Here is an 11677-nt window from a genome sequence, read left to right as displayed (position 1 = left end):
ACTGTGAGGGCTCTTTCTGCTCCTGGGTGGAGAGAAGAATAGCCACCTGAGGAGTCCTTTCCGTTAGCGCAGAGGAGCACCGGGCTCAAACCATTCTTGTTGCTGATCTTCATTTGCATTGTGGGCCTGTTTTTTGTTTTTTTGTTTTTTGGTTTTTTTTTGGTTTTTCGAGACAGGGTTTCTCTGTAGCTTTGGAGCCTGTCCTGGAACTAGCTCTGTAGACCAGGCTGGTCTCAAACTCACAGAGATCCGCCTGCCTCTGCCTCCCGAGTGCTGGGATTAAAGGTGTGCGCCACCATTGCCTGGCTAGGCCATGGGAGTCTTACAGTTGCCTCTCACTATACCTTCTGAAGGAACAAACTCCTGTAGGCCCATTGACAACCAGCCTCCCGCACTTTGTCTGGAACTAAAAGAAAAAAGAAATCCATTGTGCTGTCACAAACGGCTGTGAAGATGGGGAGCCGATTATGAGGAGAGTATTCTGCTGTGGCTTTACATGTGTGGTCTCCGCTCACCATGTCTTGGCAAAGTGAGCATTAATCCTGTTTTCCAGATGCGAAAACCAAAGCTCAATAACGCTCCCAACTATTCAATAATGGAGTATACCTCAAACCAAGACTAATGTGATGTCACAGTTTATTTCTTTTAGTTTTTAAGATTGGAATATAATTATATCATTTCCCCTTACCTTTTGTCCCCCAAACCTTCCCATATACCCCTCCTGGCTCTTTTCAAGTTCATGGCTTCTTTTTTCATTAATTGCTGTTGTACACACATACACATACACTCACATATACACACACCTAAATTAAACACAACCTTCTCAATATATAATTGTATATATTATATAATATATATTAACCCTTTGCTTTTTCAATGTTACATTACATACAAGTAACATTATACATTATATATTATTATAATACATATTACATATTGTACATACATACAAGTAACATTATACACTATATACCATATATTATTATAATATATTATATTATATATATATATATTTTTTTTGGTTTTTCGAGACAGGGTTTCTCTGTGGTTTTGGAGCCTGTCCTGGAACTAGCTCTTGTAGACCAGGCTGGTCTCGAACTCACTGAGATCCTCCTGCCTCTGCCTCCCGAGTGCTGGGATTAAAGGCGTGCGCCACCACCGCCTGGCCTATATTATATGTTATATATACATACAAGTAACATTATACATTATATCAATATATATGTATAACAATATATAATGTATGTTACTTGCATGTATTATAATATATAATGCATGATGTTATTTGTATGTGTTATATATTATAATATATTATATATTATCATATATTATGTATAATGTTACTTGTATGTATGTTTTCAGGGCTGACCATTGGTATTGGATATAAGCAGCTGGTGTCCTTTTCTGTGGACACCACTTTCTCCCACTGTTAGATTCCTTAGTTGCCTGTAGTTCTTTGTATTGACTGAAGTCTCCTGGGCTTCCCCCTCCCTCGTCTATATGAGCATCTACTGTCATTCTGCAGCTCAGGTTTAGGTCATATGGAGACTTTATAGATGTAGCTCCTGACATTCCGAGGAGACACGGTCTCATGGCAAACTCCCTCTGACAATCTTGCTACCTCCTCTTCCGCAATGTTCCTTGAACCTTAGTTGTGGAGTGTCTTGCTTGGAGCTAGGCTCCATAACCTTGCATTTTGGTTGGTTGTGGTTTTCTGAGATGGTCTCTGTTGCAAGAGGAAATATCCTTGAGGAGGGGTGAGAACCACACTTAATTGTGAGTAAAAGAGGAGATATTTAGTTGTCACTAGAACTTATGCTGGTTTAGTAAAGCGTGGTTGTAGATTCCCTTCTAAAATCTTTGACTTCACCAGCCCTGGGTGGTTGGCTAGGTCTCCTATGTCAGGCATGAATTCCCTCGTATTGAGTGGATCATAAGTCCAATGAGAGAGCTCTCGGTTACCACCAAGGTATGTGTGCCATTACTATAGCCTTAGGGTCATCGTGCCATGCAAGTTGTTGCTGAGGTTCACAAGTGTCGTGACTAGGTATAATTATTGGTTGCTTCCCACTTTGGAAGTTTGTAAAGCATTCTGGTACCATAAAAGCTAGTCCTCTGGGAGGAACCATTCAGGTCAGATCTAGTTCGGGGCCCTCTGGGCCCTGTGTCTGAAGTGCATGGTGACTTCAGCAATAGGGACTTCCTTTCCACCTTTAGGGGGTTGGGGTGGCAACCAAGGGCAGTACCAATAGCTTGAAATGTTTCAGGAGTGTCTTGGGCAACCCTGACCAACACCTCTGAAGAGACTGTCCCATGCCCAGTGCTGGGGTTTTTGTGAAGTGGTCTTTGACTCTTGGAAGGTTCATTGTTAGTCCAGATGGAAAAATTTCATTTAAACTCTACATGTACACTTAACTACTACTAACTTATGTGTATTATAGGTAGATAGTTAATACTAACTTATGTGTATTTTTAGGTAGATAGTTAATACTAAGTTATGTGTATTATAGGTAGATAGTTAATACTAACTTATGTGTATTTTAGGTAGATAGTTAATACTAAGTTATGTGTATTATAGGTAGATAGTTAATACTAAGTTATGTGTATGTTTAGGTAGATAGTTAATACTAACATGTGTATTTTTAGGTAGATAGTTAATAGTGTGATTCCTTACAGCTTTTTCAGACATCCTTACTGACATTTTACCATCCCTACTTGTTTGTTTTAGAGAGTGAGGACTTCCTTATCCTTGACTGATCTCGAACTCACTCTGTAGCCAAGGATGACTTTGGACTTTTTTGATCCTCTTGCCTGTGCCTCCTGAGTGCTAGGACTATAGGTACGCACTACCACGTCTCATTTGTGTGGCCCTGAAGATTGACCCTGGTGTCTTCTGCATGCAGGACAAGCCCTCTCCTGATCAAGGACATCCTCAGCTCCCAGGGCCACCCTCTTGACTTGGAGTTACTGGGGACTTTTACAAGCCCCTCTTGATCCTGAAGTGGTACAGCACAGATGCTCGTATAGAATGCAGAACCACAGCTGGATACTGGACTGGAGGAGGAGCAAAAGATGCTTGGTGTGTTCAGAGAATCCGGAGCGGAGGAGAAGAAAGCGAGTTGCCTAACGGTACTGAGTGAGCGTTGAGAGCAGCTGGAGAAGTCTGCAAAGGCCCAAGATGAGCTGTTTCCTCCCACCACACACAGGAGGGTCGTGGGGAGAAACACTTTGACTTCTCACACGCAAGGGCCCCAGTGCGGCCCACAGACTCTTTAATAGCTTGAACTAAATGTGCAGACTCCTTTCCCAGCCTTCTCCACCTGGGCATTACGATCATTTCCCTGCAGTTTTGAACATGTCATTTGGTTTTAATTTGTTTAACTATGTGAATCTCATGGGTTTTGGATTAGGCAAGAAGCTTCCTTGCAATTAAGTCCATGATACACCTCAAAACTAAAAACAAAAAAGTCTTAAACCCATCTTATGCTGCCGAAAAAGAAAATTCTATGTATCCCCCCCATTTTACGATTTCTCTTTGAAAGAAGAAAGATAAAGACATTTTTCTTTTCTTTAAATTTCAATCTTAACTTTCTATTGTGGTAGAAGGGAGAGACTTCTGCACACAGGATGGAATGGTAAAAGATGCATGGTTGCAAGGGACACGGGTGCCTTATTTTGTGTGCTTACGACACAAACTGATGAAGAGACTATTTCTTGTGTGTGATAAACTTTATGGAGAAATCATAAGTGTGTGTGTGTGTGTGTGTGTGTGTGTGTGTGTGTGTGTGTGTGTAGACAGAGCCTCTTTTAAGAGATCCCTTTCTGAAAGCCCTCCTTAATATCCATCCTGCCTCCCAGAGATTGCTGGCTACACACCGCAGTGAGAACCTGAGCTCTCAGCTCCTGTACGCTGACGACTATATGGTCTCCTGGAGGAGGGAAGGCAGAGAACTCTGCAGAAGAAAATAGCTTTTCCTTCTGGCTAAGAGATGAGAAGAGTCACCCCGTCACATCAAAGGTGCCATGCTCGTCCGCCAGCAGTGGGGCCATGGCCATCCATCTGCAGTGTCACCAGCTCGGCAGCCCAGCCAGCCACATCTGGAAAAGTTGAGTGAGCTGCAGAGTTGACACACATTAAGGAATGTGTCCAGCGTAGCATGCTGACACCAGGCTCACACAGTTTTCCCTATCCTATGTGCATCAAGCCCAGGGGGTTGTTTGGAAGTTAACACTTTGAGGGTTAGCAAGACAATGAAGAGACTCTAGCTAGCAGAAAAAAAAGAAAGACGTGACAGGTCCAGCAGGTTTAATAATACCTGTAAAAAGGAAACAGGTCCTGGAGAAACTAAGAAGAGGCAGGTGTGTGCACCCCAAGAGAAGAGGAGCTTCAGGCTCTCTTTCAGGTCCTCGCCTATTTTGCTTTCATCAGAAACCTGGAAGTATAAGCATGTGCAGTCTTAATGGCCACACACTTGCCCTGGGGAGATGGCAGGAACTTCCTGACTGTCCCAATGGTTCCAGTTTCAACACCTCAACTCCTAACAGGCCCTTCAAATCAGAAGCCATATCCTCATGCTTCCTGTGTATTTGTCTTTACAGCTTCGAGGGTCTTGAGCAAGGTGCTGTACAGGAGACACATCAAAGCAAATGCCTCGTGTTGTAATTGGGCATAAGGTACGACTGCCTGGTTCAGGTGAAGAAGTAGGAAGAGTCTTTCTTCCCTTAAGGCATCTCAGTAGAGAAGAGTCTCTCACACTAACTCCTTCTCCAATGGCCACTTTTTGTTTTCAAGACAGGGTTTCTCTGTAGCTTTGGATCCTGTCCTGGAACTAGCTCTTGTAGACCAGGTTGGCCTTGAACTCACAGATCTGCCTGCCTCTGCCTCCCAAGGGCTGGAATTAAAGGCGTGTGCCACCACTACCTGGCCCCCAGTGTCACTCTTACTATCCCTATTTAGATGTGGCTTTCTATAAAAAATGTGATTTCTTTCCAAAATTTCATTGCTGGTGTGTGTGTGTGTGTGTGTGTGGTATGTGTGGGGAAGGAGCACATGTATCATGCATGACATTAGTGTGGAGGCCAAAGGACAATTCTTCCACATCTATGTGGGTTCTGGGACTGAACTCTGGTTGTCAGGTGTGTATGGTAGGTGCTCTTACCCATCAGACCATCATACTAGCCCTAAAATACTGAGTTTTAAAACTCTCCCTTCTCTGAGAACTCCAGAGGTTCAAGTACTGTTCTCATGGGATAAAAGGAGGTAATGGTGGCAGGGGTGAGAATTCATTCCTTGCTTCCCAGAAGAGATGAGCCTGCAGGACTAGCTGGATGTCACACTCAGCTTTTGTAAGCAGGGCCTGCATACACCCTTGCTCCCCCTCTGAGTTCCCCAATTGCTTCCTTGCAGCTCTGTTTCCTTTCCTGAAACCTTGCCATGGCCCACCTGGTGCCATGGGGAAGGTTAAGCAGCTTTTCGCAAGAGGTTCAAGGAGCGGGTGCAGCTCACACAAGGAGGGTTGCAGTTCACACAAGGTGGCCAGTGAGGTAAGATCCTTCCTTTACCTCACGCATGGAGCGATTATTTTCTTTCTTTTAAAGAACGGGGTTTCGTGTATCCCAGTGTGTCCTTGGACTCACTATGTAGCCTAAAATGATGCTGAACTTCTGATCTTTCAATATGTTTTTACATCAATATGTTTGACCAACCAGCTGTGTGTGTGTGTGTGTGTGTGTGTGTGTGTGTGTGTGTGTAAGTGTAGTACCCCAGGGCTACACTGTGGGGACAGACATGGCTGAGTTCCTGGAGGTCTGGGCTTCATTTCAAACGTCCATTTGTACATCAATCAGTTTAAATGATCTCACTCAAAGATGGCTTCTCAATGGAAGTAAGGTTGTCGTCTCTAGAGCACGTGGCCGCCAGCCTGACCCAGGACCTACTGACCTCTGAAAGATCACTAGAGATCAAGAGTGGTCCATCTTACCTCAAACCAAGTACCTTCCGATTGTCTCAGGCCCTCCTGTTGCTCCCATCCTCTGAGTGACTACGAGTCTTATTTGTCATTTTGCTGTTCCTGCTGGATGCTGTAGAGATGGTCCTCCCGGCTCAGTCTTCACACCAATACACGAGTTCCGGGTTCAGGTCTGTCCGGCTGGGTTAATAGTTGTCTCCGCCTCTTTCTCTATAACCCAGAACAACTTGAAAAGAAAACAAAGGGAAGCACACAGGTGGTCGGGTTTGCGTGTGATGAAATGGCTAATTGGGTAAAGAGCTTGCGGCACAAGCCTGAAGATCTGAGTTTGATTCTGGGAAACCACATAAAGGTGTTAGAGACCTGACTCCACGGAGTTATCCTCTGGCCTTTACACTGTTCACCGTGGTGTGTGGGCACCCCACCCCCACCCCGGCAACAGCAACACAGAACAAAACCAAACATCATGCCTTTTATGTCACACAGCGCTTTAGATGAAGCAAGAGCTATCTCAGCGCTCAGAAAGCGCTTGCCGCCATTGTCTGAGGCCCCATCCAGAACCCTTACACCATGGCTGGCGTTGGCTTCTAAACAGAACAAAGGAATCCAATCTCAGGACGGGAAAGCACCAAGTTCTTGGCTTAAACTAGTGAGTTCCCATTGTGTTAAACCAAGATGTTCAGGACAGACCTGACCCTCAGCAGAGCGAGCCCACCACCGCGCCGGGACGACCTATGACCGGAAGGAGGAAGTCAGCAATGCTCCGCTTCCGTTTGCAGGGCAGGGGAGCCCACGGCACCCTCTCCCCAGCAGCAGGCATCTGCAGCCTTCGGGTCTGTTGTACTTGGCTCAGCTGAAACCCACACTTCCAATTTTCACACTATCTGTAAACGTTTAATTCGAAAGGCTTTCCTATTTAATATCAAACAAGTGAGAAAAAAATTTCATCAGCTCATTAGTGCCGAGCCAGACTTCCACCGGGGATGTGGCAGCACCTGGAGTTCAGCTGTGCGGAGGCCTCGGTAGGATTTCTCAAATGGCTGAGCGGAGAGCAATACATCAGCCTACTGAAATCTCACATGCCATTTGGTTTAAATATTAAAGTTCCTTTGAGGTTAAGTATTAGAACCAGAAGGAAGGCAGGTTTGCAGCCTGTCAGCCTGGCCTCCACATGCTGCCTTTGCCACAGACGTACCTCTTTTCAGCAAGAGGGGTCACTGCCAGCCTAAAATCTCTCCGACTCCCTTTACCACCGAGAACTAGGCTTCTACATGCTCACCGACTTTTGCCCCAGGCCTGCTCAACCCACAGTCTAGACTGACAGACCGCCTAATGGAGTATAACAGCAGCCACAAGTGGGAGGCACACATCATTTTAAATGTCCTATAGGAGTTTTTTTTAAGTAAAAAGAAACAGGTGACATGCATTTTGATGAAGTATTTAAAGCCAATACATTCAAGATATCATCTCAGCAAGTTTTATCAATTCAAAAAATAGTCATCTTTTTTCTTTCATTTTCCTCTTTCTTTTTTCTTTTCTTCTTCCTTTTTTTTTTTTTTTTTTTTTTTTTTTTTTTTTTTTTTTTTTTTTTTTTTTTGTACTAAATCTTTGCCATCAAATGTTCTTTACACACCTAAGACAAGGCCAGGGACTGTTTTCCAGTGTTCAACAGCTACCAACTGGCTGGACCCTGCTGGTGGTCTAGGCTCTAGGCTAGGATATTTCTGCACCTTGCATTCCATCTTACAGCTGAGGACCAGGACTAAAAACCCTGGCAGAATTGGAGGAAGGGTCCCCAGAGGCTGCCTGTCATGGTGGGACGGAGGACGGACACTGTGAAGCGGAATCTGTCACCGCAGTTCCTTTTGAAGCGCATTTGTTTGCAATAACTTCATAAACACGATTGCCTCTCCCTTTGTTTCCCAGTTTGGGGTGTGTGTGTGGTGGTGGGGGGGGGGGGAGTCGATTCATCTCTGACGGGGGTGGGCAGTATTTTCTCAGCTGCTAATCATGTTAATTGGGCAACAGATAGCTAGGAATGTGGGGTAAACAGCCCTAGTACCTTTCAGGCTTTTGATGGCTTTTCCAGGCGTACTGTAGATACTGTATCGAAGCAGGAGTCGCCCACTCCTCCTTCAAAGGATCGCAAGGTTTCCAATTGCAGGGAAGCAAGGACATGAGACCATGCTAATGGATCGGATCCCGTGTTCTGTGCTCTTATGTGATGATACCTAGATGGATGACTTGGTTCTTTCAGTCAGGACAAGCACAAATGCGAGTGGTTGGGAACCGAGTTGGGGAGTGAAGGGTGTTCGGGTACAGCACTCATTTCTTTGGGGGAGTGGATCTTCACGCCGGTTGCCCTTTCTTCCACAACATTGCCATTGCTTCAGCGCTCAGGTTGTGGGAGGGCAGTAAAAGACTGGTTTTTCTAAAGTGGGAAAGGATTGAAGCACTGGGGTGAAGCAGCAGGATGCTGTCTCATGGCCCACGGACCAGCTTTAGCGAAAGATCCCCACGAAAGAGGAAGAGTCAGAAACTGGTTTCCAAAAAACTGTCCTGCCTTGTGTCCTGCCTGTGTACCACACCAGGTGGGTGTGCCACTGTTTGATACCTGTTTAATTCCCTACACCAGGGCTTCCAAGGTTTGCCAGGCTTTCTTTAGTGTCTTCAGCATGATCCCTTTCCTTCTCAAATTCAGGGGCTCATTCCTCCTGCAGAAGACCCCTTTAAGTTTCTACAGATGATACAGTGTAGCACTCAGAGCCCCCAAACTTCAGGGGTCTGTGGACTCCAGACTTGGGACCATGCTTACCAAATGAGGAAGCACGTGACTGTCGTAGTTGGGTTTAACCACGCCTCATGAACCACATCTCTGTATTTCTTCGCAGTTGCTCACACTCTTCCCTCCTATTTCACACAATCACTTAAGAGCTGTGGCGCTCAGACTTGCCTAGGCTCATCAGTGAGATGCAGAATCCCTAACCGCCCAGGACTTTGCACCGGTAAAGCTTACTCAGGTTGATTTTATGGCAATCATCCTTAAGCCACACTCTCAAGAGCCCCGGCAGAGGTTGGCCGAGCTCTGCTGTTTCAATGTAGGCTGAGGTCAAAACCAGTGCAATTTTGTCCTGTGCATGGAAAAGGGAAATATGATTTCCATGTTGTGTTCTATAGTAGGTTTCTTTCCGATCCAAGAGTAGAAAGAAAAAAAAAAACTTCAGAAAGGACTTCCGTTTTCCATTCACCTGAAGTTTCAAAGATCACCTGGAGGCCAGGCTTCGACTTGGGCAGCACAGCGTGTGTGCCAAGGATGTTGCCTTCTGTCAGGAAGTCAAGTGGATTGCTGCATCTATGTGCTCCGTTTTGGACTTGTCCTGCATGTTCTAGGACATGGTGGTCATAGTCAGGGGGTCAGAGATGGATTATCTTCTTAGAGAACAGTGACGTAATACCAACCTGGCACAAGGGCGTGGCCTGACTGCAGTCTTCCCTGTTAGGCAAAGGGAGGGAGCCTTGGTGGTGGGCAAAGCAAAGTCCACACAACGAGGCTGCTCCAGTATCCCAACGTTGGAGTGAGAAAACCGGGACTGCAGTGTACCTTGTAAGAGCTAATGCTCCTCAGAGGTGGCAAGTGCCAGCATTCATTAAATCTGTCATGTGGCTGCCACAGTGCTAAGTGTCATTCTTTTTTTTTTTATTTATTTATTATGTATACAATATTCTGTCTGTGTGTATGTCTACAGGCCAGAAGAGGGCACCAGACCTCATTACAGATGGTTGTGAGCCACCATGTGGTTGCCGGGAATTGAACTCAGGACCTTTGGAAGAGCAGCCAATGCTCTTAACCACTGAGCCATCTCTCTAGCCCCCTAAGTGTCATTCTTAAGAGTTTTTCACTCCAGACACACAAAGATCCTACAGTTGTTTCACATGAATTGTTAAGATGCCCATTTTACCCACGAGGAAAGAGAACTTGGAGAAGGTGAAATATTACCTAAGATCAGCAGGTATTAATGCTGGGATTACAGCCACTTATTTTAGTCCCGCGGTTATCTATAGAGTGAACACAGGACTGGCCTTGTAACTTGCAGGGCTCAGCGCAAAATTGAAGGGGTGGGGCCCCTAGTTCAAACAGCAGGAGGGAAGAACACACATATTGGGGTGTAGTGGCAATGCCTGTAATCCCAGTGCTTGGGAGCTAAGGCAAGAGATGGTTGGCAATTAGATTGGGTAACCATAGCAAGGGCCCCGCCAGCCTGGGCCATATAATAAAACCCTTGCTCACAAAATAGACTGACAAGGAAGATGCTGCTATAAAGTTTTTATTTTCTTTAATTTTTTTTTCAAAGAGGACCTCACTATTTAGCCCAGACTAGCCTTAAACTCATGGTCATCCCAACTCAGACTCTCAAATCTTGAAATTACAGGCATATATCGCCAGCATTGGTTTATTTTCCAAAGTTTTGATTTTGCCTGATAGTAATGTTTTCTATTTGCTACATGATCTCACTCTAAGTGAAAATGAAATTAAAAAATGTTAATATAAAGTTTAGCATGCATCTTTATTGTTCAAAGTCAACCTAGATGCTACTTGTAACTTGTATACAAGGTCACTAAAATCACAGTGTGTGATTTGTCGTGCATAGTTAGATTAGTATTTGGCCCCAAATTTACCTGTTCTTATTTCATTTCTTGATACATGCTATCTATCAATATTTGACTTCTGGCTTTTGAGGAGTAAGAAAGAACTAGGAAAAATATTAAAGTAGAATTATCAATTGATCTTGCCTTCCCTCTCCTAGGTAATTATTCCTGGTGGTTAGCTTGTAGAGGGAAATAACGTGAGGAAGAAAGAACACGATTGGTATTCCTGCTTGTTTGTACTTCTTAAAATGCCATAGCTCTCTTCCTGCCATTAAAGCAAGTTCAGGTTGTTTTTTTTTTTTTTTATTGAGAATAAGAAAAAAAAAGTTTCCGCCTCCTCCCAGCCTCCCATTTCCCTCCCCCTCCCCCCACTCTTCTCCCCCTCCCCCCTCTCCTCTCCCCCTCCCTCTCCTATCCAAAGAGCAGTCATGGTTCCCTGCCCTGTGGAAAGTCCAAGGTCCTCCCCCCTCCGTCCATGTCTAGGAAGGTGAACATCCAAACTGGTTAGGCTCCCATCAAGCCAGAACATGAAGTAGGATCAAAACCCCTTGCCATTGACCTTGGCTTCTCATCAGTCCTCATTGTTCGCCATGATCAGAGAGTCCGGTTTTATCCCATGCTGTTTCAGTCACAGTCCAGCTGGCTTTGGTGAGCTCCCAATAGATCAGCCCCACTGTCTCAGTGGGTGGGTGCACCCCCCGTGGTCCTGACATCCTTGCTCATGTTCTCCCTCCATCTGCTTCTCATTGGGACCTTGGGAGCTCAGTCCAGTGCTCCAGTGTGGGTCTCTGTCTCTATCTCCATCCATCACCAGATGAAGGTTCTATGGTGATATGAAAGATATTCGTCAGTATTGCTATAGGATAGGGCCAGTTCAGGTTCCCTATCCTCAGCTTCCCAAGGGATTAACTGGGGACATCGCCTTGGGCTCCTGGGAGCCACTCAAGGTTCAAGTCTCTTGCCAACACTAAGGTGGCTCTTTCAACTAAGATATGTGCTTCCCTGCTCCCCTATCCAACCTTCCTTTATCCCAATCTTCATGTTTCCCCAAGTTCCCCCAA

The 11677-nt window shown here is 45.2% G+C and overlaps 1 long non-coding RNA gene across 1 annotated transcript in view; it reads left to right on the top strand.

Annotated features, from left to right (window-relative positions):
* The window catches only part of LOC126507980 (uncharacterized), an 18343-nt gene extending 14776 nt beyond the window's left edge, over positions 1-3567 (top strand). The window contains exon 3 of the long non-coding RNA XR_007593680.1: positions 2904-3567. This is a non-coding gene — a long non-coding RNA (uncharacterized lncRNA). The remainder of the gene's footprint in view (positions 1-2903) is intronic.
* Positions 3568-11677: the final 8110 nt, after the last annotated feature.

This window comes from Alexandromys fortis, unplaced genomic scaffold, assembly GCF_014885135.2.
Source record: "Alexandromys fortis isolate MF-2015 unplaced genomic scaffold, M_Fortis_MF-2015_v1.1 scaffold_73, whole genome shotgun sequence".
Lineage (NCBI taxonomy): Eukaryota > Metazoa > Chordata > Mammalia > Rodentia > Cricetidae > Alexandromys > Alexandromys fortis.
Note: the sequence above shows the minus strand (reverse complement) of the source record. Positions and strands in the feature narration are given on the sequence as shown.